The 27,299-nt window shown below is 36.1% G+C and overlaps 2 long non-coding RNA genes and 4 other non-coding genes across 9 annotated transcripts in view; 4 read left to right on the forward strand and 2 right to left on the reverse strand.

The window, feature by feature from the left end:
- The window catches only part of LOC149611084 (uncharacterized), a 120,293-nt gene that overhangs the window by 77,687 nt on the left and 15,307 nt on the right, over nt 1–27,299 (forward strand). The window lies entirely within an intron of this gene.
- LOC149611087 (uncharacterized) lies at nt 2,385–3,414 on the forward strand. Its single transcript, XR_016376487.1, has 2 exons — nt 2,385–3,140; nt 3,208–3,414. It is a non-coding gene; the product is annotated as an uncharacterized LOC149611087 (long non-coding RNA).
- TRNAV-CAC (transfer RNA valine (anticodon CAC)) lies at nt 14,341–14,413 on the reverse strand. The gene has a single exon. It is a non-coding gene; the product is annotated as a tRNA-Val (tRNA).
- On the reverse strand, nt 14,479–14,551 carry TRNAV-CAC (transfer RNA valine (anticodon CAC)). Its single transcript has one exon. It is a non-coding gene; the product is annotated as a tRNA-Val (tRNA).
- On the forward strand, nt 18,076–18,148 carry TRNAV-CAC (transfer RNA valine (anticodon CAC)). The gene has a single exon. It is a non-coding gene; the product is annotated as a tRNA-Val (tRNA).
- TRNAV-CAC (transfer RNA valine (anticodon CAC)) lies at nt 18,214–18,286 on the forward strand. The gene has a single exon. It is a non-coding gene; the product is annotated as a tRNA-Val (tRNA).

Consider the following 27,299-nt stretch of genomic DNA (forward strand, 5'->3'; position numbering starts at 1 on the left):
AATAATGAGATTAAACAAACATTTCACCATAATAACAATAACCTCATGAGGGACAGTATAAATAATGACTTTAAACAAACTTTTCACCACAATAACAATAACCTCATAAAGGACAGTATAAAATAGTGACTTAAACGAAGTTAAATCTGAATTACAATCTACCTCATTAAGCTCAACCAAACTGTTACAAATGCATAGTGCAATATTACAAGTTGCCAATGATCTTCGAATTTTATTGTTAAACCCTCACATTATCTTAAGACTCATACAGTCACTTAGTTTTAATCTCACGGGAGAGTATTGCTATATTCGTAATTCCCGCCTATTCCAAACACAACCTAGATGGCGCCCCATCCTCAGATATCGATTGATTGTAACCCCCATTTTCTAAGCATGAGATATAGGATAGAACACTCCTCTCTTCTTTATCCGCACTCAAACGGCATCCTTGCCACCCAATGTAACGAATGACCATAATCAAGAATAAATCTTGGATATTGATTAGTATATCTCGCCTAATTAATCCACCAAGACTTGAACACTACAGTTAATTACTTATTTAATTAAACTGTAAACCAAATTTTTACTAGATTGGTTTTATTCATAATCGGAATGCTATTTTATAAACAATGGAAAAAAACCTGAAAATTTTAAATTTTCCGGGGTCAATGAATATAGTAATACTAATTCTAGTCACTAGAGGGCGCGCAAAAGTGTAATCTGGCCGGAGCCATCTTGTTATGATATAAAACCGAGGCAAGCGGTTTTCCTTCAAATTGCATCACCGTACAAGAGAAGCGAGAATACGTTAAAATTATAAATTAATGGAAGATATCGATTTTAATCTAGATAATATTAAGAAAAACGAGGGGTTAAGATCATTGGCAAAATGTATACTAAATTCTTTATGGGGAAAATTCGCCTAAGAACTGTTTTCACGAAAACGGAAGTTTTGAAAAATGATCGAGAGTTATTCGAATTATTATTAAATCCCAAAATTGTAGTTAGAAATATTATGACTATAAACGAAAAGACCCTTCTAGTAAAATATATACATACCGAAGGAAATGAAATTAAACAAAAACACTCGAATGTAGTAGTCGCCTCATACACTACCGCAATGGCGAGGTTACATTAGTAAGAATCTTTAGAACAAGTTGGGCAAGCCTGCTACTATTGCCACACTAACTCATTACTTTATTTATCCCCTAACGGAGGCCCTTTATTATATACGGGAGACTATTTGGGACAACTTAAAAAATTAATTAGAATGTTTTGGCAGGCGAGCATATTGCCAACTATTCGTGAGCGGTGGCCCTAAAAATTATAGCATGGCAATCATTTGATCCTGACTGTGGAAAATTATATAACATTACTAAAGTAAAATGATTTAGGTTATACACTAATTCGGAAAAAATTATAAATATAAAAAACCTAAAAGCCTTATTGGGCGTAGAAATAGAAGATGACGAAGGAAATAAAACTAATAATCATAAAATTAATATCCCCAAACAAATAAGAAGGCTTCCAAATCATATTGTAATATCTCGCGATGAAACTAAAATATATAGAATTACTAGCCGTTACCCGCGGCGTCGCTCGCGTGTAATAAGAACTTCCATCTAAAATGATATAAAGAATGTGTAGATTTTATTGAAGACTAATATTTTTGTAGCACCCTAGGAGCGAAGGCACTCGGCGTTGCCCGTCAACCCGTCGGGATATTTTTTATTACTTTTCATGCGGACATTATTCCATAAAGAAGGGTTTCTAAATTTTTGGCCACCATTTAAAAAGATGGCAACAAATCGAACCCAAAATACCATTCAGCCCGTCTATAGGTTAAAGGAAACCATTGTACTAAATATTTGTGAAATCGGTTGAAACGCGCGGACTTTATTGCATAGAGAATATTTTCTTACATTTCTGGGCGCCATTTTAAAAGATGGCGGAAAATCGAACCCGAAAGACCATTCAGCCCGTCTTAAGGCTAAAGCAAACCAGTGTACTAAATATTTGTGAAATCGGTTGAAACGCGCGTACTTCATTGCATAGAGAATATGTTTTACATTTCTGGGCGCCATTTTTTAAGATGGCGGCGGATTGGAAAAATCTTTCTTAGTACGCGCCTACTACTTATGAGTAACGTTCCTGCAAATTTTCAGCCTTCTAGGGCAAGCGGTTTGGGCTGGGCGTTGATTATCAGTCAGTCAGTCTGTCAGTCAGTCAGTCAGTCAGTCAGGACTTTGATTTATTCTAGGAGAGCGGTCGCTCTCTTAGATAAGACCTGATACTCCCTCTAAGGCTAAAGGAGGGTTTTTTGATTGACCGTAACTTTTTTCGTATTGTGTTTACAGCTTTGAAATTTTGCCAGTGAACTAAAATTCGGGCCCTAATTTTGTGGTTAAAATTTCAAAGAGATCCAACTAATAGTTAATTCTATAAAGAAAAAAGTTGTTAAGGGTGGTTTTAGAATCCATAAAATTAATCAGACATTTGGTGAAAGATACTATATTGTTCCATAGAGATAACATGGGATTTTATTGAAAAATGACCTTAATTGGGATCGTGTATAAAGAAAACTATTCATTCGTTACGTTTGGGAACCATCTTAAATTAAAGATAACAGTCCATAGATGTGCCTTTTCTTAGTTTCATTAAGATCAATTAAATTTAAGTATTGATTTTTATCATTATTAACACATACTTTGACTTACGTTGTTTTGGGTATTGGAATTACGGCGTTTTACCACTGTTAGAGACAAGCATTTTAGCCCTCATTTTTTATATTGGACTTACGGCGTTTGTGTCGTGATTCACGCCGTTAGCGGGATATTAAGCAAGAAAAACATGGCGTTTGAGCTGTCGGTTAAAATTAAAATTTTGGATTTGGAATTAAACTGGAGGCTAATTACGTATGATTTTTATTGTTTTCACAACAAAAAACGTCAATGAAATTTACTAAAATTAATTTTAAATTTAAAAGCAGACAGAATATTTTATTATTAACGAATTTCGCTAAGCTAATTTCGTTAAGCCTCGGTCAAGGTAGCGTTGCCGTTATGTTGTCTGTTGATGTTATAGGAATAGGCAACATTAACTTCGGTTGAGATAAAAGCTAGACAATACGAATACTGTTGGTATGTTCAAATTAATTATTAATCTTACTGGTAGATCAATTAATTACTACATTATTATCTGTGACAGCTAGGACACACAATCAGCTGTAGTGGTAAATTTTACACCTTGATGATGAACCCTCCGCTGGCTGAATGCTAGCGACAACTTTTCAAGGGAAATAATGACAAACAGAACTGTATATAGTCTTTCATTTAATAACATTCTATATTTGCATTATTTAAATTTAAATTTTGTATTAAACGTGCAAAAGATTGCTGTTCATTGGTTCTCTAACATGTTTTCTTAATTTTCGACATACTAACGTAGCTTTTGTATTTTGAGGGCGCGTTTTTTTTTAAAGGCGTTTATAACACGATGTATAGTTAAAATTATATTTATTTTGGTTTATGTTTAATGTGTAACACACTGTTCAGTGTTACAGTAGTTCTGCAACTAAGCCTTCAAAGTTTCTGAAATTATTGTAGGTAAATATCAAAGAAACGAAAGTGTTCATTTTCAAAAATTATTTCAAACTAACACTCACAGGTCTTGGTTCTGGTTTTAAGGGGATCCATTCTCAGGCTCTTTATTTCATAACGTTTTTTGTTTGGTTAATTAACATAAATTTTTGGTTAAATATGTAATACACTAGTTTTTGGTAAGTTTGAGAAATTAACGGAGCCGAATGACAAAGAGATGGATTTAATAGCTTTCATTTCAACATAATTAAAACCATATAGATTTATTCATTTAATAACTTTTTTCGATTGAAATTAGGCCTAAAAAGTCAGGGAAAAGTCTGGGATATTGGAAATGGGCCAAAAAAGTCAGGGAAAAGTCTGGGAAATTGAAAATGGGCCTAAAAAGTCTGGGACAAGTTTGGAAAATTGAAAATGGGCCTCAAAAGTCAGGGACAAGTCTGGGAAATTGAAAATGAGCCTGAAAAGTCAGGGAAAAGTCTGGAAAATTGAAAATGGGCCTAAAACGTCTGGGACAAGTTTGGAAAATTGAAAATGGGCCTCAAAAGTCAGGGACAAGTCTGGGAAATTGAAAATGGGCCTGAAAAGTCTGGGACAAGTCTGGGAAATTGAAAATGGGCCTGAAAAGTCAGGGACAAGTCTGGGAAATTGAAAATGGGCCTAAAACGTCTGGGACAAGTTTGGAAAATTGAAAATGGGCCTCAAAAGTCAGGGACAAGTCTGGGAAATTGAAAATGGGCCTGAAAAGTCTGGGACAAGTCTGGGAAATTGAAAATGGGCCTGAAAAGTCTGGGACAAGTCTGGGATATTGAAAATGGGCCAAAAAAGTCAGGGACAAGTCTGGGAAATTGAAAATGGGCCTAAAACGTCTGGGACAAGTTTGGAAAATTGAAAATGGGCCTCAAAAGTCAGGGACAAGTCTGGGAAATTGAAAATGGGCCTGAAAAGTCTGGGACAAGTCTGGGAAATTGAAAATGGGCCTGAAAAGTCAGGGACAAGTCTGGGAAATTGAAAATGGGCCTGAAAAGTCAGGGACAAGTCTGGGAAATTGAAAATGGGCCTAAAACGTCTGGGACAAGTTTGGAAAATTGAAAATGGGCCTCAAAAGTCAGGGACAAGTCTGGGAAATTGAAAATGGGCCTGAAAAGTCTGGGACAAGTCTGGGAAATTGAAAATGGGCCTGAAAAGTCTGGGACAAGTCTGGGATATTGAAAATGGGCCAAAAAAGTCAGGGACAAGTCTGGGAAATTGAAAATGGGCCTAAAACGTCTGGGACAAGTTTGGAAAATTGAAAATGGGCCTCAAAAGTCAGGGACAAGTCTGGGAAATTGAAAATGGGCCTGAAAAGTCTGGGACAAGTCTGGGAAATTGAAAATGGGCCTGAAAAGTCAGGGACAAGTCTGGGAAATTGAAAATGGGCCTGAAAAGTCAGGGACAAGTCTGGGAAATTGAAAATGGGCCTAAAACGTCTGGGACAAGTTTGGAAAATTGAAAATGGGCCTGAAAAGTCTGGGACAAGTTTGGAAAATTGAAAATGGTCCTAAAAAGTCTGGGAAATTGAAAATGGGCCTGAAAAGTCAGGTAAAAGTCTGGGAAAGTGAAAATGGACCTTTTTAAAGGTCAGGGAAAATATATTAGAGGGAAAGTCTGGATAACAGTATCAGGGTAACCAGAAAATGTGTTGTCTGACTGTCTGACATTTCTCATTTCTAATTATTTAAATTCAAAGGGCTGTATTAACTTCTAACCTGACAGGTTAGTAGTAAACAAATACCGGGCTGCCAGGCTGTCTCTTACACAACAAAGTTGGCCATTCTCGCTTATAAGAAATGAATCTTTGTCATATGCATGGCCTTCAGGAGCCCCAGGACTCCCAACAGAAGCAGGGTGGGAAATAAGGATTTTTTTTCAAACTAGACATTGGGCCAGCCTGGAATAAATATACTGGTCTATGACCATTGACCAGGGCGCGTTGTCTGGTAAACTAATGAAGTGGAATTTAAATAGTTGAGATAATGTCTGGACCCTGGTTTAATACCCTAGAATTTTCTTTGTGGTCCCGTAGACCACTGATTCCCTCCGATTTAATTTTTAACTGGTCATTTGACCTGTGCCACCGCCTTATTTCCCACGCTGAACTGAAGTGAAGATTTCTTTTGCCCGGAGCATAACCTACTCGATGACGCGCTATCGTCAACATAGGTAACAGTAGCGCTAGTTAATTCAGGATACCGATATCTAATTTGCTCAAATCAGGGTAGAATATATATAGGACGTGTGTCCAGCGACCCCCTGGAAAATTTATAGGACATTGTCCACTGGAGTGCGCAAAAATTGTGCCGCGTCTTCAAAATCAAACTATCAGAACTTCGGAAAAATTTACTAGTCAACTGTCCAGTGACCCCCTTAGTGTTTAAAATATTTATGGGACATTATAAAATTTTATTGCACAATGTCCAGTGTTCTGTGCTTATTTCATTCCCAGGACTCCCAACTGAAGCATAGCCCACTCGATCCGCGCTACTGGACGCTGCACTGCGGCTGCTCGAGTGGGCTATGACTGAAGTGAAGATTTCTTTTTCTCTGAGCATAGCCTACTCGATCACGCGCAACACATCGCAGGGTGGGAAATAAGGATTTTTTTAAACCAGACGATAGTTAATGCTACAAAAAGTTTGAAATTGACAATCACGGATCGTCTTTGTGAAGTTTTAAGGATATCCGAATTTCATATTGGGCTTATGAAAATTTTGAGCTAAAGCTTAAACGGACATAAATCAGCGCTTTTAAAAATTGTGTAAAATTTTCAATTTGGTCCTATTTCTGGAATTTTTAGGGGAGCGCCTCGCGTTTGAATAAACGATTGTAAAAAATTGTATTACGTTAATTATCATAAGACTACAAACTTCTAATGATTTAAGTTTTTGTTTTTGAAGTATCATTACAAATAAATGTTTGATTGAGCTAAAGTTACGGTCACCTTTATATATGTTTCTGCTTAGTGCAGATTTTGAAAATGTAAAACAGTTTCTTAACAATCTTAATTAAAATGAAGACTGAAGGAACAGATATTAATCAAAAATGTCTTGATTAGAATCAAGACCTGAAAAGTATCGATAAGACTGAGGTTATCACTTGACTGAAGGATCAGATATTAATTTTTCTTTTTAATTGAAACTTAAAGGCATGCTTAAGAAAAAACAACGTTCCATTACCGTTTTCCGTTGAAATAACTTATTTTACTGGTAATCAATTTCAAAAATTTACTTATCTCGGCTTTTCGACCACAATTCCATTCCCCGAAAACATTTTATCATTACATTAATTACTTTTGAGAGAGTACGTGTATGGTTTTGCGTTTTAAAAAGGTTCCTTAAGACATTACATCCCCATTCGTCCTGGCACGCTTTGCAGTGGAACATTTTATTTATTCTAAAAGAAATGGCGGTAAATTCAATAGGGACAGTAAGATTTTTACTCGCGGTTTTGCAAAATGATGTAATATCAAGTGTACTTTAGTCAACCGTCGTATTGTTCTTTCTCATAGTTCAGGGCATGATCATTGTTACTCCGCAATTTCTCTCTTTAGTTTCTAACAATGGTTAGAGACTATTTGATATGGCATGTAACAACGTTATATACATTTGTAAATTCTAAGTAGCACAAAAGGAAAAAGAATCCAATTTTTTTATATTTTGGTTTGAAATAAATAAACTCATGATAGTAGTTATAAAGAACTGAAACTCAAGGGAATGACACCGGTAATGAGCAGCAAAATGAGAGGAAAGTTTGCTTCAGGTTACCAGAGGGAGATGGTAGTGAAAATAGTAATCTGGAATTTTGTTCCTTCAAATCTTAATATAATCATGAAAAATTCAAGTGAGGTGAAAGATTGATTTGGCGTGAACGAGTGGTCCGTGAAAATAGCAGATAACAGCGAAAAAATTCCCTTGGATCATAGCCCACTCGATCCATGCTCACGGAAGAAAGCTGCTCGCGCTATAGTCTCGAAAGGGTTATATGGAGCTTTTAACTATTTAAAGGCTGTTTTCATGGCTAAACAGACCACTATTACAGTTTTTCTTGTTGTTTTATAGCTTATTTTGACACGGTATCTCCCAAAAGTAATTAATTTTACTGTAACAATGTAATGATAAAATGTTTTCGGGGAATGGAATTGTGGTCGAAAAGCCGAGATAAGTAAATTTTTGAAATTGATTACCAGTAAAATAAGTTATTTCAACGGAAAACGGTAATGGAACGTTGTTTTTTCTTAAGCATGCCTTTAAGTTTCAATTAAAAAGAAAAATTAATATCTGATCCTTCAGTCAAGTGATAACCTCAGTCTTATCGATACTTTTCAGGTCTTGATTCTAATCAAGACATTTTTGATTAATATAGATATAGATTTTAGATAAAAAAGAATTTTACCTGATAATTTCGAAACTGTACCATACGGTTATAAACTTTTAAGGAATGAAAGTCTAAAATGTGAAATAAAAGCGGAATTTACAAATTTAAAGTGTTTTTTATCTTCTGTTTTTGAAATATTTTTTTAAAAAAACTATCATTTTTTTAAAAAAAAACCCAGGAATTATTTAATTTTTTTATATAAAAGAAACAACAATATTAAAGTTTAAAAATTTTAAAATTAATATTTTGTTTTAAAAAAGCGGCATTAAAAAATTAGTATTTATTAATGCAATGCGTCACGATTCAAAAGAGGCCTTGAAATAAACATTCGTCAAGGTGACCATGCACTATGTTACAAAAGACCGATATTTTGGCAATAATTTGGATGATGCTAAAGAAAATAGTTTTCGGGTGCGCCACCTGGTGGCGAAGTTAGCCACTAGTAGGTTTAAGTTTTTTTTGACGTTTGTTATATGTAAAGAGCTTCATTCCTATATTATTTTAAAAGGCCCGATAGTAAAGGTCACCTAACATCTGAGATACAGCCAAAAATTATCGAAAATTGCACAAAATGGGTCACTTTTGATCAATTATTAGAGATGGCCGATACCAGGCTTAACCCGATACCGATCGATACCGATATGGTATCGGTTCATCCCTACAGGCGCGTACTAAGAAAGATTTTCGCTTATTAGTTGTTAGATAAACTGAATTCATATACTTTTTATAGAAATAAGAACTCTTCACGATTGTAATTCATAGAAATGAGATATTATCACCATCATTACGTTACGAAAAGACCTAAAAATGTCATGTAGCCACATATAACGCATTTTAAACGAGTATCGGTATCGAACCAACTGATCCGATACTATCGGGAAAGCCCGAGTATCGGTACCGATACCGATATGGTATCGGTACCGGTTCATCCCTATCAATTATTATTCTTAAACGCGCAAGTGAATTGCGACGCGATTTTCTTTAAAATGTAAGGTAAATGCCATACTATAGAAATACCCGGAAAGATATTTGCGGTTTTGGCTGGTCTTTTAACAGTTGACGTTCGGAAGTCTAGAAAAACAAGGAACGAAATATGCAAAACGATAAACGACGCACTTAAAAAACATACAGCTCCTTTATTCAAACAATAGGGCAACACTAATTTGAGTAATATTGAAATAGTTTAAAAAATAAATAACGATAAGAGGACTTCGTACCTCTACCTCTCCGGGTTATCAAAGTAGGTTATTTGATTACTATTTCAAATGCAGTATGTCTGCTGAATTGCTGACTTCTTCTAGTACTGAAGAAGAAGCTAGCCCCATTACAATGGCAAAGTCGAAACCACCTTTATAGCTCAGGAAGTCCGATTAAGTCAGCATTTTAAAATCTAAAGGTGCATTCGCAAAGGCGCTGAAAGCTGAATGAAAAAAATCAGTTTCAGCGGACTCTTTCGCAAAGAGGCAAAAACTGGTTTTTTAAAGCAGACGCTGAAAGCAGGCTGATTTTAAGTTTCAGCCAAGATCAAACCGAGGTTGATTTTTCAGCTACAGCGCCGTACCACGTGATGCCAAGAGCCAATCAAAAAAGGGGGCGCTAGGGTCACGGTTTTGAAATTATTTACGCGGGTATTTTAAAACGGTGAATATCGTGTCGCGTTACCTTGAAAATGTTTTCTGTGATAGAATTAACTAAACAAGAAAACGATGAAAAAAAGCGAAAAATATTTGAGAGAACAAATTAGCAAATAGGATAGAAATGAGATAAAATAACAATATTGTGGAAAGAGGTTACAATAAACAATCTAATTAGAAGAATTTGGAAAAGTAGCAATAATTTGGGGTTAAAACCTATCCAATTGAGTAATATTTTGGAAAAGGGGGAAATTTACTCAATTGATAAACCTTGATAATAACCAAAACATGCGCACATTTACCCACTTATCTATTTTTCCCCATTAACAGCCAAGGCTTAACATTTGATAATCTCCTTATTTTTTCGCTTTTTCAGATGGGATGTGTTAATTATTTTCTTAACTAAATTGCTTGTTATTAAATTTCTTACATATAAAATTTGTTACTTAAAATTCATACTTGTTAAATATTGTTAATTTAATTGTTACTAAAATTTTGTTGTATAAAATAGAAATTGTAAAAAAAACCTAAAAAGTATCACTACAAAAAAAAGAGAAAAATATCAATTCTAAAGAATGTTTTTTAAACTTGAAAACTTGTAAAGAAAAATGAAAGGCCCCAGGGTGAGCATTAGGATAAACAATTTTCAACAACATGTTTACGACTCAAACGATTATCCTATTGGTCAAATCCTGTAGTGGAAATTACCCACCCTTTTCTAACCCCAAAATTGTCAACTGTATATACCTTAAAACTTTTGTAAAAATAAACACTTCTTCACTTTCTTTTACTAAGGAAAGATCTCCAGTCTCTCTCTGATACTAATGTAAGTTCCTGGGCTATTTTTCAGTCGGTAGTCTATGCTTTAAATAAAGCTCTCCCAAACCAAACAAAATTTGACTTAAAATAAAATCGGCAACGGAACTTAGTAAGGATTTACTATAGGATGAACCCACCAACGGGGCTTTTTCCTCAAAAGGTTTTGGGTTCTTCTTTTTCGTTTCAAAAGTAACAGCAACAAGTTCCGATTCACCAACGCCATTTTATTTCTATATTTTTTTTGTGATGAATCCCTAGCGGCTGTTAATAAAAACTGCTGCTTTGCGAAAGGTACAGCGCGAAGCTTAAACTGGTTTTTGAAGATGAAACTTTTTTTTGGAAAAAAAGTGCTGAGTTTTTTCAGCTTCAGCTTCAGCTTTACGCTTTTTGAGCGGTTTCAGCGCCTTTGCGAATGCACCTTAAGGCTGATGTTAATCGGTGTATACAAAACGTAATTGCTTTGCTTGGAGATAATGTACAAAGTAGTATTTCTGACGAAGATATTAAGTGTATGAAAGCGGCGTTTATTAGGGAAAAGTCGCGCTTTATCAAAAATTTTAAAGAATCCGGCAGAAAAATGAGTGTTTTTTGAAGAGACACGAGTCATGGCTTAATTCCGAATTCTCTGTCCCCCACGCCAAGTTCGATAAAGATAAAATTGATGAATTTGTTAAGGGTTCAACTACTTCAGTGGCTGTAGGTAGGCCATTAACACCCTATTCATTTGCGAAAAAGCGAGCAAAAAGGTAAAAGGTAACTGATTTGGCTAAAAAGTTGGCAGACAAATCTAAAGAGGAGCTTCTGAAATCAAGCGAATTAGCTCTAAAGATTCAAGGAGAAAAACAGTTATCGAATATTTTGCACGAGTTATTGAAAAGCCCAAATCGGGCTTCAAAACTGCAACAGAACATGACTCTCGAGGCATCAACTAGTTGTACTACTGAAGAAGCCTTAGCCTTAATTTTGGATGGATATTTATCTGTGTTGACCTATCAAATGTTAAGACAAACAGCCACGTCTCACGGATCGTCTTTGTTCCCACCATATTACAAAGTCCTCGAGGCGAAGTCACTTTGAAGACCAGGGCCGGATTAACCACTAGGCAAGTTAGGCAATTGCCTAGGGCCCGGATATCAGAGGGGCCCGTAATCAGCTAGTTTTCAAAAAATGATAAAATGAAAAACCAAGAAATATATTCCCCCCCTCTCTCTCTCTCTCTCTCTTTCTTTAGAAACATAACGTCAGTGACACCATGGAAATGCCAGGTGAGACTTAGATGTAACGGCAGCCTAATGTTGAAAAACCCGTTACTCAAAAACATTATGGCCACTTATAAACATATAAGTGGCAATTTATAAAGGAAGAAAGAAAAAGACGGAAAGAAACTTGAAAATTCAATGGTAATGCATCTTCAGAAGTCGCAGTCCTCGGAGGAAGAAATTTCATTTTCAATTCGTGTTGCTACTGACCGTCATTAAACACTGGGGTTGCATTGTATGATTCATTGATAAGCTTTATTCAGGGTGTTCGTGATAATTTGAAAAATTTTAAATAATGGCTCAGCTCACAAAAGAGATAATTTACAAAAGTAGCGAAGAAAGGGAAAAAAATACGCAAACGATTCTTTGATGGAGGCAGAGGAAAGAACAGGGCGACTCAAGGGTTGGGCTCTTAATAGTAGTAAAAAAGGAATTGATAGTAGCCACATCGTACCATACTTGACAGGTGTACAGAAAATTTGATGCGCTACCTTAACTGTTTTAAAATGATTACTTCAATTTTTAACTTCTGTTATAATTATAATAGTGTGACACAAACACAGGAAAACGTGAGTACTCCCACGATGAGCATCCTTCAACAATGGTCAAACGAAATACCCGTAAATTCACATTAAAAGAAGTGCAGAAAATGAGAGTGAATAACCCTCGATGCCCTAAAAAAAATTATAACCCTTAATCCTTACTTCAATAAATTTACCTACGATATAATTGTAATATCCCGGGCCACAAGTTAGTATTTTCTTTTAAAATTCTTCTCTATTTGTGGAAAAATACACGTAATTTCTAATAATAAACATCTCCTTAAGACCATTCTAAATATAACGTCGGAATATACTTTCTTTTGCTTTTTAAAAATTCATTCGATTTCGTTGAATTTCGAAATAAGGGAGCGCTATTGAAAGCGTAAAACCCTTATTGTCGACGGGTGACAGGAATTTTAAAGGGAGTATTAAACCTTCCATTCTAATTAAGGTAACACCATAATACTCTCCCTCGCTTTAAATATATATCGAGCAATCGTAAAACACAATTCAAAATGCTTGCGTAGATGTACATCATACGATGTGGCTAAAAACGCTGGTAACACACTAACTGGACGGGACGCTTTCAAAATAAAAGTGTTTTCCGTCTCATGTGACAATCTTATGACAAATACTTAAAAACGATCTGAAGTTAACAAGGTCACTGATGAAAAGTTCAAACCTATTTTAAACATTAATGCCCCCGATGAATCTTTCTCTGGAGGTTTCCAAGAATGGGCAGAAATGTATTGCAATGATTTAAATTTTGAAGAGCTTGAAAACGAACTGCTACAATTCAAACATTTCGTGAATACAGAATTCTTTCATTCCTTTATTCGTAACAATAATATTATTTCAACTTTTCCAAACTTGGAAATTATTTTGTGAATTTACCTGTGTTTGCCAATTAGCAATGCAATTGGCGAAAGATCCTTTTCTGCTCTAAAAAGAGTGAAAAACTAATTAAGAACCACATTAGCCCAAGACAAATTAGGTTCTTTATCTTTGATATATATTGAAAAGGATTTACTAAACGACTTCATAGACTATGAAGACATATTTGATTATATAAAAACGTCTTGGTTTGGACCAAGGCCGAAAAAACAAACGATATGTGTGAGGTTTATCAATTGACTGAAGTTTCAGATATTGAATTTTTTTTTAGTTATTTATATCCACTCAATCCTTAATCAATATTTAATTCAATCAACTGATTTTACTGTTAATCGATCTAGTCCCTCTAAATTAATTGAAAAAATTACATATCTACGCTTTTTCAAGAACAATTACATTTTCCGAAAACATTTTACCATGAAATTAATTGATTAATTAAATATTGATTAAGGATTGAGTGGATATAAATAACTAAAAAAAAAATTCAATATCTGAAACTTCAGTCAATTGAAAAACCTCACACATATCGTTTGTTTTTTCGGCCTTGGTCCAAACCAAGACGTTTTTATATAATATCTGTCACTTCAGTCTTAATGTAATTAAATTTTGAATAATTATATTTGCTTTACCGTCATACATTTGTACTCTAAAATATAATGGTGCATTAAAACACCATATATGCTGTTTTTTCCAGTGCCAAAAAAGACATCATTTAGGGTGTACTTTAACCCCATTTCTATGATCAATTCACGCCATTTACTAATATTATTTGGAAGTATTAAGGAAATATTAGGCATTTAAGCATCATTTACAGTGGCTTTTAACATCTTTTTTTTGACAATCTGTTGAACTTCTAATATTACTTAGTTTAATGGTTTTAAAAGTAGGGAAAAAGTATGCTACCTATGTCACATTACTAAACCAAGTGAAGTGAAATAATTGTTAAATATTTAATATAACCACTACACCACAGACACGTGGTAAGCCTAAGTTTTCCAAGAGATCTAACTAATTATTATGTCCAATCACGATGGTTAAAGCATGTATCTACCTGGGCTCGAACCTGGGACTTTCCGGGTGTGAAGCGGACGTGATAACCACTACACCATAGATACGTGGTAATACTGAGTTTTCCAAGAGATCTGGCTAATTCAAGCGCCCAATCACGATGGTCAAAACGTGTATCTACCAGGGCTTGAACCTGGGACTTTCCGCGTGTGAAGCGGACGCGATAACCACTGCACCATAGATACGTGGTAGCACTGAGTTTTCCAAGAAATCTAGCTAATTGTTATGTCCAATCACGATGGTCAATACATGTATCTACCAGGGTTCGAACCTGGGACCATCCGCATGTGAAGCGGACGTGATAACCACCACACTACAGATACGTAATGTCACTGAGTTTTCCAAGAGATATAGCTAATTATTATGTCCAGTCACGATGGTCAAAGCCGTACTTCTGTAATTAACTAAAATTAACATACTTAGACTTAATTGTTTTGATCAAACTGGCTGATAGCACACCCTGAATACTTAATTGTTAAATTAAGATAATTCCGAAAAGTATCTTCGCTGTAGTTTTTAAGTTATCGGTGGGGAAAAATCACGAAAAACCCATGTTAATCTCCATAGGAAATTAGCAAAAGCGGGTGAATATTACTTTAACGTTACAAAACGGTATCAAGTCATATCTACAAGGGCCTACCGGCCCTGTAGAATAAATTTCTTGAGTTAGAAAGAAATTTAACTATAGAGCTATATCAGTGGGGGAAAAATTTCGTCTGCTACGAAAATTGGGCCTGCCTTTGAGTGTAGGGCGGCCATTTTATGATTGTTTTCTCTATGGGCAAATAGCATTGGTGACGTAGCCATTACCCCCTCTGAAATAGCTCTATTGAATTCAAAAAGAAAATTAAATATGCTGTTATGTCTTTAGTCAATTAAAGATATTATACAAAAACGAGTTTTGCTTCGCAGTCCTTAAAAAACTGCATTTATACACAATCCGCGGCACTTTTTCAAACCCACAAAGGGCCAGAAATTAGAAATTATTTTATGTATTGCAATTTGAAATTAAGTTTAATCGATATGAGAAATTTGGTTTTAATTTCGTAGTTCAAACATTTGTTATGATTAGAAATTTTACAACAAAAACGGGTATAAATGCGGCGTTTCGAGATAAAGGGAGCTTAGATTTTCACGTATGAAATTATATAGAATCTGTTCCCCTAAAAACTTATCCCTCTCAAATAATTAAAGCGAAAAAATAGAAAATGAGCTTTTAACATTTTAGTTTTTCAGGGTGGAAGAGATAAGAACACTTATTTCGAGTAAAATGTCGCTTTACTACTCCTGCTTTACTACTCCTAAAATTAGGTCCCTCATTCTGATTTGTGGTTTTAAAAGCAGTGTGGTATTTCAGACATTTATCATACATTCAGAAAAGGTGTTCATATGTGTGTTGTTACATCTTGTATAAGTTTTAAACTTCAATTCGAACTCGAGTCATAATAGTCCTTGATTTAGCTCTTTGTTCCGAAATGCCGCATTTATACCCGTTTTTGTTGTAAAATTTCTAATCATAACAAATGTTTTAACTACGCAATTAAAACCAAATTTCTCATATCGATTAAACTTAATTTCAAATTGCAATACATAAAATAATTTCTAATTTCTGGCCCTTTGTGGGTTTGAAAAAGTGCCGCGGATTGTGTATAAATGCAGTTTTTTAAGGACTGCGAAGCAAAACTCGTTTTTGTATAATATCTGTCCCTTTTTGGGGAGAAACGTTATTTGGGAATAAATTAGTTCTGGAATAGTGAAACTCATTCGTCCAATTTTTTAAGACTAATTATATAGTATTTCACTAAATCGTAACTTGCATTCGGAAATTGGAATGGTCGGATAATACAATGCACTGTATAAAAACACACTATGCTAAATATTCGTTGAAACCATGTGAAAATTATAAAAATTCTCCAACTATTTCTTTGTGATCATTTAACGTTAGGCTTACAAAGACAAAATTTAGGCCCAAAAAGTTTTAAAAAAATCACGTGAACTTAATTAGAGAATCAAAATGGTGAAATTAAGCGCGAGATTTGAATTGAAACTTTAATTGAAATGCAGCGCGTGCTGGCGCGTGAGCTAGCGCGTGGTTTAAAATATTTATTTTTAAAACCTATACAAAAAAGGCCAAGTTAACCTTACACTACGAGAAATGAGATACTATACCTTTTCAGCCTTTGCTAGTGCTGTAAAGTTAGGCTGTGAAAAAAGTGTACCCCCTTGGTCGCGAAAATGTTTCCACCTCATAATGTTAAGCTCCATAGAGTTTAACATTACGATTTCGGATTGAGTATAAATAGAAAATCCCTGACGGGATTTTCTTAATAAAAATAGTATGTCTCTCAGATTCTCCTAAACTGCTCTGTTGGGGGGGCTGGGGGCCCGGACCTAAGGCCTTGCCTAGGGCCCATAAAATTGTTAATCCGGCCCTGTTGAAGACCCGCTACGATTGACGTGTCGGACACTGTTGCTTCAGTAGCCTTGCAAGACCTCTTGAACCACGCTACTCTCCGAATTCTGAAACTACAACATGAAGCCGTAGAACGCTATGCTCAAACTCGTAACGTTGACAACCTGCAACTTACTCTTCTGGCCTCGTGGGGTTTTGGAAGTACTGCATAATCCCAATACAAGCAAAGGTTCGACAGCTTAGACGAACTATCGGACGCTGCCCTATTTGTTACAACCGTGATTCCGTAGCGCCTTTCCTCAAGTGCGGGCCACGTTTTGTGGAATAACCCCTCTCCACAGTCTGTTCGACTTTGTAGGCCACTTAGGATACAATTTGCCAAATAATCGAAACAATAAATTTTAGATGAAAATTATTAGGTTGAACATCAGATTGCAACGCTTCAACCGCTGAAGTCAAGACCATCAAATCATCTAAATGTTACCCTTGACTATAGTCTCTACTTAACGGTAATTGACGGGAAAGTCCTAAGTATAATATCTGGAGCAACGTCACAGCAATCCTGCTCGATTTGCGGTGCCACACCAACACAATTAAACAAACTAAACCTTAATAATAATAAGCTATTGGCGTAAATTTTACACCTTAATTATTCTTTAAATCTGAACCTAATATGAATTTTAAAATCATTCGGAAGTATTTCCTGAATGTTTGACTATGCAGACTGGTCTTGTAATTAGTAGAAGAATTGATAGAAAAATCACTCCAGGGCCGGATTAACAATTTTATGGGCCCTAGGCAAGGCCTTAGGTCCGGGCCCCCAGCCCCCCCAACAGAGCAGTTTAGGAGAATCTGAGAGACATACTATTTTTATATCTTTAATTGACTAAAGACATAACAGCATATTTAATTTTCTTTTTGAATTCAATAGAGCTATTTCAGAGGGGGTAATGGCTACGTCACCAATGCTATTTGCCCATAGAGAAAACAATCATAAAATGGCCGCCCTACACTCAAAGGCAGGCCCAATTTTCGTAGCAGACGAAATTTTTCCCCCACTGATATAGCTCTATAGTTAAATTTCTTTCTAACTCAAGAAATTTATTCTACAGGGCCGGTAGGCCCTTGTAGATATGACTTGATACCGTTTTGTAACGTTAAAGTAATATTCACCCCCTTTTGCTAATTTCCTATGGAGATTAACATGGGTTTTTCGTGATTTTTCCCCACCGATAACTTAAAAACTACAGCGAAGATACTTTTCGGAATTATCTTAATTTAACAATTAAGTATTCAGGGTGTGCTATCAGCCAGTTTGATCAAAACAATTAAGTCTAAGTATGTTAATTTTAGTTAATTACAGAAGTACGGCTTTGACCATCGTGACTGGACATAATAATTAGCTATATCTCTTGGAAAACTCAGTGACATTACGTATCTGTAGTGTGGTGGTTATCACGTCCGCTTCACATGCGGATGGTCCCAGGTTCGAACCCTGGTAGATACATGTATTGACCATCGTGATTGGACATAACAATTAGCTAGATTTCTTGGAAAACTCAGTGCTACCACGTATCTATGGTGCAGTGGTTATCGCGTCCGCTTCACACGCGGAAGGTCCCAGGTTCAAGCCCTGGTAGATACACGTTTTGACCATCGTGATTGGGCGCTTGAATTAGCCAGATTTCTTGGAAAACTCAGTATTACCACGTATCTATGGTGTAGTGGTTATCACGTCCGCTTCACACCCGGAAAGTCCCAGGTTCGAGCCCAGGTAGATACATGCTTTAACCATCGTGATTGGACATAATAATTAGTTAGATCTCTTGGAAAACTTAGGCTTACCACGTGTCTGTGGTGTAGTGGTTATATTAAATATTTAACAATTATTTCACTTCACTTGGTTTAGTAATGTGACATAGGTAGCATACTTTTTCCCTACTTTTAAAACCATTAAACTAAGTAATATTAGAAGTTCAACAGATTGTCAAAAAAAAAGATGTTAAAAGCCACTGTAAATGATGCTTAAATGCCTAATATTTCCTTAATACTTCCAAATAATATTAGTAAATGGCGTGAATTGATCATAGAAATGGGGTTAAAGTACACCCTAAATGATGTCTTTTTTGGCACTGGAAAAAACAGCATATATGGTGTTTTAATGCACCATTATATTTTAGAGTACAAATGTATGACGGTAAAGCAAATATAATTATTCAAAATTTAATTACATTAAGACTGAAGTGACAGATATTATATAAAAACGTCTTGGTTTGGACCAAGGCCGAAAAAACAAACGATATGTGTGAGGTTTATCAATTGACTGAAGTTTCAGATATTGAATTTTTTTTTTAGTTATTTATATCCACTCAATCCTTAATCAATATTTAATTAATCAATTAATTTCATGGTAAAATGTTTTCGGAAAATGTAATTGTTCTTGAAAAAGCGTAGATATGTAATTTTTTCAATTAATTTAGAGGGACTAGATCGATTAACAGTAAAATCAGTTGATTGAATTAAATATTGATTAAGGATTGAGTGGATATAAATAACTAAAAAAAAAATTCAATATCTGAAACTTCAGTCAATTGATAAACCTCACACATATCGTTTGTTTTTTCGGCCTTGGTCCAAACCAAGACGTTTTTATATAATCAAATATGTCTTCATAGTCTATGAAGTCGTTTAGTAAATCCTTTTCAATATATATCAAAGATAAAGAACCTAATTTGTCTTGGGCTAATGTGGTTCTTAATTAGTTTTTCACTCTTTTTAGAGCAGAAAAGGATCTTTCGCCAATTGCATTGCTAATTGGCAAACACAGGTAAATTCACAAAATAATTTCCAAGTTTGGAAAAGTTGAAATAATATTATTGTTACGAATAAAGGAATGAAAGAATTCTGGATTCACGAAATGTTTGAATTGTAGCAGTTCGTTTTCAAGCTCTTCAAAATTTAAATCATTGCAATAAATTTCTGCCCATTCTTGGAAACCTCCAGAGAAAGATTCATCGGGGGCATTAATGTTTAAAATAGGTTTGAACTTTTCATCAGTGACCTTGTTAACTTCAGATCGTTTTTAAGTATTTGTCATAAGATTGTCACATGAGACGGAAAACACTTTTATTTTGAAAGCGTCCCGTCCAGTTAGTGTGTTATCATCGTTTTTAGCCACATCGTATGATGTACATCTACGCAAGCATTTTGAATTGTGTTTTACGATTGCTCGATATATATTTAAAGCGAGGGAGAGTATTATGGTGTTACCTTAATTAGAATGGAAGGTTTAATACTCCCTTTAAAATTCCTGTCACCCGTCGACAATAAGGGTTTTACGCTTTCAATAGCGCTCCCTTATTTCGAAATTCAACGAAATCGAATGAATTTTTAAAAGCAAAAGAAAGTATATTCCGACGTTATATTTAGAATGGTCTTAAGGAGATGTTTATTATTAGAAATTACGTGTATTTTTCCACAAATAGAGAAGAATTTTAAAAGAAAATACTAACTTGTGGCCCGGGATATTACAATTATATCGTCGGTAAATTTATTGAAGTAAGGATTAAGGGTTATAATTTTTTTTAGGGCATCGAGGGTTATTCACTCTCATTTTCTGCACTTCTTTTAATGTGAATTTACGGGTATTTCGTTTGACCATTGTTGAAGGATGCTCATCGTGGGAGTACTCACGTTTTCCTGTGTTTGTGTCACACTATTATAATTATAACAGAAGTTAAAAATTGAAGTAATCATTTTAAAACAGTTAAGGTAGCGCATCAAATTTTCTGTACACCTGTCAAGTATGGTACGATGTGGCTACTATCAATTCCTTTTTTACTACTATTAAGAGCCCAACCCTTGAGTCGCCCTGTTCTTTCCTGTGCCTCCATCAAAGAATCGTTTGCGTATTTTTTTCCCTTTCTTCGCTACTTTTGTAAATTATCTCTTTTGTGAGCTGAGCCATTATTTAAAATTTTTCAAATTATCACGAACACCCTGAATAAAGCTTATCAATGAATCATACAATGCAACCCCAGTGTTTAATGACGGTCAGTAGCAACACGAATTCAAAATGAAATTTCTTCCTCCGAGGACTGCGACTTCTGAAGATGCATTACCATTGAATTTTCAAGTTTCTTTCCGTCTTTTTCTTTCTTCCTTTATAAATTGCCACTTATATGTTTATAAGTGGCCATAATGTTTTTGAGTAACGGGTTTTTCAACATTAGGCTGCCGTTACATCTAAGTCTCACCTGGCATTTCCATGGTGTCACTGACGTTATGTTTCTAAAGAAAGAGAGAGAGAGAGAGAGAGAGAGAGGGGGGGAATATATTTCTTGGTTTTTCATTTTATCATTTTTTGAAAACTAGCTGATTACGGGCCCCTCTGATATCCGGGCCCTAGGCAATTGCCTAACTTGCCTAGTGGTTAATCCGGCCCTGAATTATCACTCTATTTTCTAATTCACCCTCCCTTTAAATAGTTTTTTTTCAATAGGTTTATGAAGAGTCATAAAAAACTGAATGACCTTGACTGTTCCAAAATTCACACCCCCATTTCTTCTCCTGATTCTATGCTAAAGAGTGCTCGGTTTTACAGTGGAGGGGGGCGTTTTCGGCCAATAGTTTTTTCTCTCTCGATAGGGCAAATTTTGGCGAACGAGTCGCACCTAAACCGGAGATCTGAGAAAAACTACCGCGAGGTGGCGAATGTGTCGCCCTTCTTCAGTATTGCTACACAAGAGAGGGGAGTCCCAAACCCTGCTTTTGGTTACTTCCTAGGCTAATTTAATGGACTTCTGGTCTTATCGATACTTTTTAGGACTAATCAACACATTTTTGATTTATTTACTTTTCTCATCATCCTAGAACTAAGTGGAAGTTAAGCATGTACTAATATTGTTACTATGAACCTTGTGGAATTATTGCCAAAATATATGCAAGTTCATCTCTTTTCCCTTCAGCTTCTGTCAAAGTTGTCTCTCCAAAATACCTATCGAGGTTTTTACATAGAGTAGTCGTAATTTTATTTTCATTTCGTCGAACATAAATGATCCAAGGCGTTTAGCATGTTTTAATTTACCGAATTCAGCTGCTAGTCTTTCCTTTACAAGAGACGTTATAACCTCTTATCCATTGCTATGACCAAGAAATCGTTTTAATGTGGTTCTATGTGGCAAATGCAATACATTAAGTTCTCGGAAGAAGTTGTAAGCAGCAGCAGAATTTTTGTATAACAAACAACACACTTTTAGAGTCGAGTATTCATAAGCGGGTGTTTTTTTTTACAAAAAGCTAAAACCTGTTCCAATAAAAACTAGGCTTGTAAGTTTTCGCTTAAGCTTGCGTCCACGATTTTAGTTAGCTGTACAATTGGTTTTTGTCGTGCTTCTTTTTATAATTCCAAATGGTAACATTTAGTCGACAAATCTTCTGTTTACAAGTATAAATCTGCTTCTTCAATTTAGAATTAAGTCTACCTAATTTTCTACTTGAGGTATTATATGTGGTTTTCTTTGCCGGAGTAGTTGCTTGAGAATTTGCATCCATACAAGAATTTAATTTTTGTGATATCACAGTATCCCCTTCTTCCATTATCACAGATATTCCTTCTATAGGTGTCATAACTCATAATAGTCGTTTTCTTTGCAGGAGTGGATGCTTGAATACTTGCATCTTTAAAATAATTTTTCGCTGGATAGTAGATAGAGACAGTTGGAATCTCGTTAATCCATTCATTAATTAGATGACGAGGCATTTGGCTATTACTATGCTTTATTGTCACAAGATGGTACACGTGAAAGTGTGTGTGTGTGCCACAAGGCGGCCTAAGACCGCATTGGGCACATTAAATAACGACCCTATTCACAAGGTAAGAGAGATACACAAATGAATTTTAAAAAAATTAACACTACAAATAAGGGTCCTTTTGTGAACGAGTTTTGCCCGGTTGAAACACCATTTCCGGAAACTCCATGACCCCAGGGTTCTGGTTGGATTTGCGGGCAAACCCATCCCGGGGACCGTCAGAAAGCGTGCAATGAATCATAAATATATACATGCCAATATTAAGTGGTAAACAGGGACGCGAGAATTTGCAGACTAGCCGAACAAGAATGGATATTAATTCATTTTTTTCTTAGTGACGGACAACGCAGGAAAAGAAATCAGAAAGGTAAATATAAACAGGTCAGTTTTGAGCCGTTATTTTTTACAGGTACACGAGAAATGTTATGTTTTTTTTTTAAATTTAAAAAGATGTCAGTTACGTTCTGCTCGATTGTAAGCCCTAGACATGAAATTTTGGTATAAATAAACCCCTTGCTCGAGGACAATATCGACTGTCTTAATTTAAAAACCTACTCCAAGCCCTAACATAGCACACAAAGTGCTATTTTCTGCTGCAAAAATGCCACGCCCTGACACACTAAACACAAAAAAATTTAAATGCGCGATGAGGGAATAAAGTCAATAAGTGGCCTCGAAACAAGGGATTGTCGTAAGTTTTTGCTTTCGACGTGAAGGAAGTGTGTTTCCCAGTAGATGCCGACGTCAATTATCAAAATTTCAGTATTGAAGACAAGCAATAAATCAGGTTTAAACGTTTCCCGCACTCCTGAGGTTTGGCAGACAGCATTAAAAACCGTTTCGCGTAGTTTAGAGTATTGAGGATCTTTGAGGTAGTAAGAAACGTTAGAATTTTATTATGGCGTTCGATACGTTTATCTTACACGAAGGAACACTACTGCGATGTGTGGCTTAAGGACTCAACGCGCCCACAGCCTGCCGAACAAGACCGATCGTCCCTGTTAGCTGGCATACCCCTACAGGCAAGGAGGTTAAGCCTGAATTTCAATTTTTTCAGGTGCATTCGTGCGTCGGTAATTTAGGCACGGTTACCCAGCCAATGGCTAGAAACCGAGGTGTTACCCTGGCCCTTACCATAAACCGATGACGTGAAGGAGGTCAGAAACTCAGCCTTAAGATGCGACTTCGTTACACAATTGGAACCTCAAATGGAATTGCATTGATCCAATTGTCCAGCAACGAAGTCAGATCCAAGTACGCTACGGACCACAGCAGATGGATTAGTGCCCAAAGGCGGTTGTTGGCATTAAGGGGGATATTAGCGACGAAATTAGGAAGACTGAGCCCCCCATCCTTCGCGAACGTGTAAAAGAACCTATTTGCTGTGTAGTGCGGAAGATTTAGCACCATCTTAGAAAAATTACGAACAGACGCTTCATGGGTCTTTAGTAGACCTTTCGTAAGCTTAGATAAGGTTAAAATGTGAGAGTAACGAGAAAAGACAAAAATACTCAGCATTACGATTTTCTGTTGAGGCTTAAGGCAGCTTTTGTGAAGGAGTTCTAGGTGTTTGGAATGTTGTCTAGAACGGGTGAGTTTTTTTCCATTGTGTCCTAAGCTAATCCCAAGATATTTGAAGAAATCGGCTGCCGAAATGGTACGGACCGCGTAAAAGCTGGATTGGATGAGATCACTAATTCACCCGTTTTACCAATTTTGCGGAGCACGAGCGAGGAGCACTCCGCGGCGTTAACACGCAGACCACGATCAGAGAAGAGCGTCGTGGTGAAGGCTAGAAGCATGCGCATACCGAACTCAGATTCCGTGACTAAGAACAGGTCTTCAGCAAAGGCAAGTTAGTTTAGCTGATTTTCACCAATGGGGATACCAATGTCATGGGGTAGAGAATCAAGGAGTTCGTCAAGAACCGCGTTAAATAACAAAATTGATAGTGGGTCACCCTGTTTCACGCCACGTGTCATAGGGAAGGGACCGCAACTGAGGGATCCACACGAGCTGGTAGTCGAAGAAAGTGAATAGGTATTGATAATGTATGAGTTGGTTTGGGAATCGAGGATTAAGCCAGACAGAGCCCGTGTTAAGCCATTATGATCGATGGAGTCAAAAGCCTTGACGAGTTAAATCGACACGACGGATATTGGACGACGAAGTTTTTTTTTCAGGAGTTTATCGCTTGGTCAACTAGTAGCGTATTAGCCATGTAAAAGTACGTCAAAAATTACAAAGAAGTTGAAGGGATCGATTTAGACATCGATAAAATTGAAAAGAATGAGGGGTTGAGATGCCTAAGTAAGCTCATGTTGAACTCTTTTTGGGGGAAGTTCGGACAAAACACCAGACACGTCACAACAGATATAATAAAAGACGCCAAGACTATACGAGTCACTGCTTAACCCTGACAAAGAGGTCAAAACTCTATTGACATTAAATGACAATACCATCTTAGTCAAATCGGAAGATATTGCAGAAAACGAGATAGCTCACAAGCATACAAACGTAGTTATAGCGTGCTATACAATGACTATGGCACGCCTTCATCTTTTAAAACATCTCGAGATGGTGGGAGACCTATGTTTTTATATGGATACCGATAGCCTGATCTACCTCTCGCCAGATGGAGTCCCTATACTACCCACAGGAGATTACCTTGGTGAGTTAAAGAATGAGCTAGAACCATACGGAAAAGACGCTAACATTTGCGAGTTTGGAAGCGCTGGTGCGAAAATTATTCTATGAACATAAACGATCCTGCAACAGAAAAAAATCACCAACATAATTTAAGTCAAAGGTTTCTATTTAAATTCGTCAACAGAAAACCACGTCAATTTTGATATTATGAAAAAGTTGTTAGGCGTAAACAACGATGGTAAACCAGAAATGAACTCTGTACAAGTACCCATTGGTCCCCAAATACGTCGCCTGCCCAATCACACCCTCATTACAATAAATCAAACAAAAACATATCAAGTAGTCCTTGACAAAGTCAGATTTTTCCCTGATTACACCACAACCCCTTATGGTTATCTCAAGAAAATTTTAATTTGTAAAGTTGTATATATGTAATTTCTGTAATTTAATTAATTGGGGTTTTGTCTGCAGACATTTTTTTGTGTATGTGAATTGCAATTAGTTTTATTATGATTAGAATAAATTTGTCAATAATAATTTTCACTTTATATTATGGTCTTTATATATTTATTCCTACATTGTTATAAGCATATCAAACTAAGCCTATACAATCAATCAAATATTGACAGGTAAAAAGAGGAGATCGGGAAAACCCGACTCCTCCTTGAGTGGCCGCCATCTTGTACGGTATAATGGCTGCATATTCTCTGTGTGCCATCCTTTAAGGAAGTGGGCGGTATTTATCTGCCAAGAACGGCACGTAGAATTGCGTTTGGTTCTTCCATTTATTTAAAAGACACACCCGAAAATGTAGTTAACGATTTGGATAATAGGGTTTTGCGAACCGATAGACCTTTCAGAAATTCGCATGTGGAACGTTGCTGGTTGGATGTTTCCATTGAAAATGAACCGATGACTGTTGTTTTGTTGTACAAATCGCCCGGAGCGAGTTTGAGATCAGTTTTTGAGGATTTTAATCCTTTATTCGATATTAGATACGATGCCTCTGTTCCGACAGTTGTAGTTGGAGGTTTTAATATAAATTTTTTAAAAAGTAAAACGGCCCTGAAAATGTTCTTTGATTCTTTTAACATGTCTCTTCTGCCGGGTCTTGAAGAGAAAATTTCAACTGACTATCATTCCCAGTTAGATTTAGCGTTCGGAAACAAACTTTTCAAGACAGATTTGAGGCCTCTTACAGAGAATCGTACTATTAGAATCATAAAGGAATATGTTTCGTTAAAAAGAAATAGCTCTAGAAGTTAAGTATACCGTTATGGTTGGTGAACTTCCTAGCAGTAGAAGCTTTGTATTATAACCCTGTGAAAGTTCTAGCTGTAGAAGATTTGTATTATAACCCTGTGAAAGTCCTAGCTGTAGAAGCTTTGTATTATAATCCCGTGAAAGTCCTAGCTCTCGAAGCTTTGTATTATAACCCCGTGAAAGTCCTAGCTCTCGAAGCTTTGTATTATAACCCTGTGAAAGTCCTAACTCTCGAAGCTTTGTATTATAACCCTGTGAAAGTCCTAACTCTCGAAGCTTTGTATTATAACCGTGTGAAGGTACTAGCCGTAGAAGCTTTGTATTATAACCCTGTGAAAGTTCTAGCTGTAGAAGCTTTGTATTATAACCCTGTGAAAGTCCTAGCTCTCGAAGCTTTGTATTATAACCCTGTGAAAGTCCTAACTCTCGAAGCTTTGTATTATAACCCTGTGAAAGTACTAGCTCTCGAAGATTTGTATTATAACCCTGTGAAAGTTTTAGCTGAACAGAATTAGTAGAGCGTGGCAGTACTTTTCTGGTTCCTCTATTGGGTCGTGAACGTAATGTTCTATTATGTATGGCTTAATCCTCTTTCTCATTAAACCGAGGTTATTTTTCAACTCGATTACATTTTCAGATTTTTTGGCTACCTCCGAGTACTTTACGTAATCGTAAAAGCGCCCGAACTCTCGCAAGCTTAAATCTTCCAAGCTATCGGGTCTGTTGGGATACTTGTCGTCCACAAACCCTTTTTGGCAAATTCTTCGCTTTCAGGATCAGTTTCCCTCAAGCGTGCAAGATCCTTGTAACATTTCAAAACTTTGGATCGGTTTTCTTTCACGTTAGTGTTAATAAACTTGGTGCTGTCAGACTTTTGAAACAATTTCTGACCCAACATCATGTCCAAAGCTTCGTAAATTCCGACCGACTTATTT

The sequence above is a fragment of the Phalangium opilio genome, unplaced genomic scaffold (assembly GCF_054372755.1).
Source record: "Phalangium opilio isolate 3A_F unplaced genomic scaffold, DU_Popi_V2 ptg000329l_1, whole genome shotgun sequence".
NCBI lineage: Eukaryota > Metazoa > Arthropoda > Arachnida > Opiliones > Phalangiidae > Phalangium > Phalangium opilio.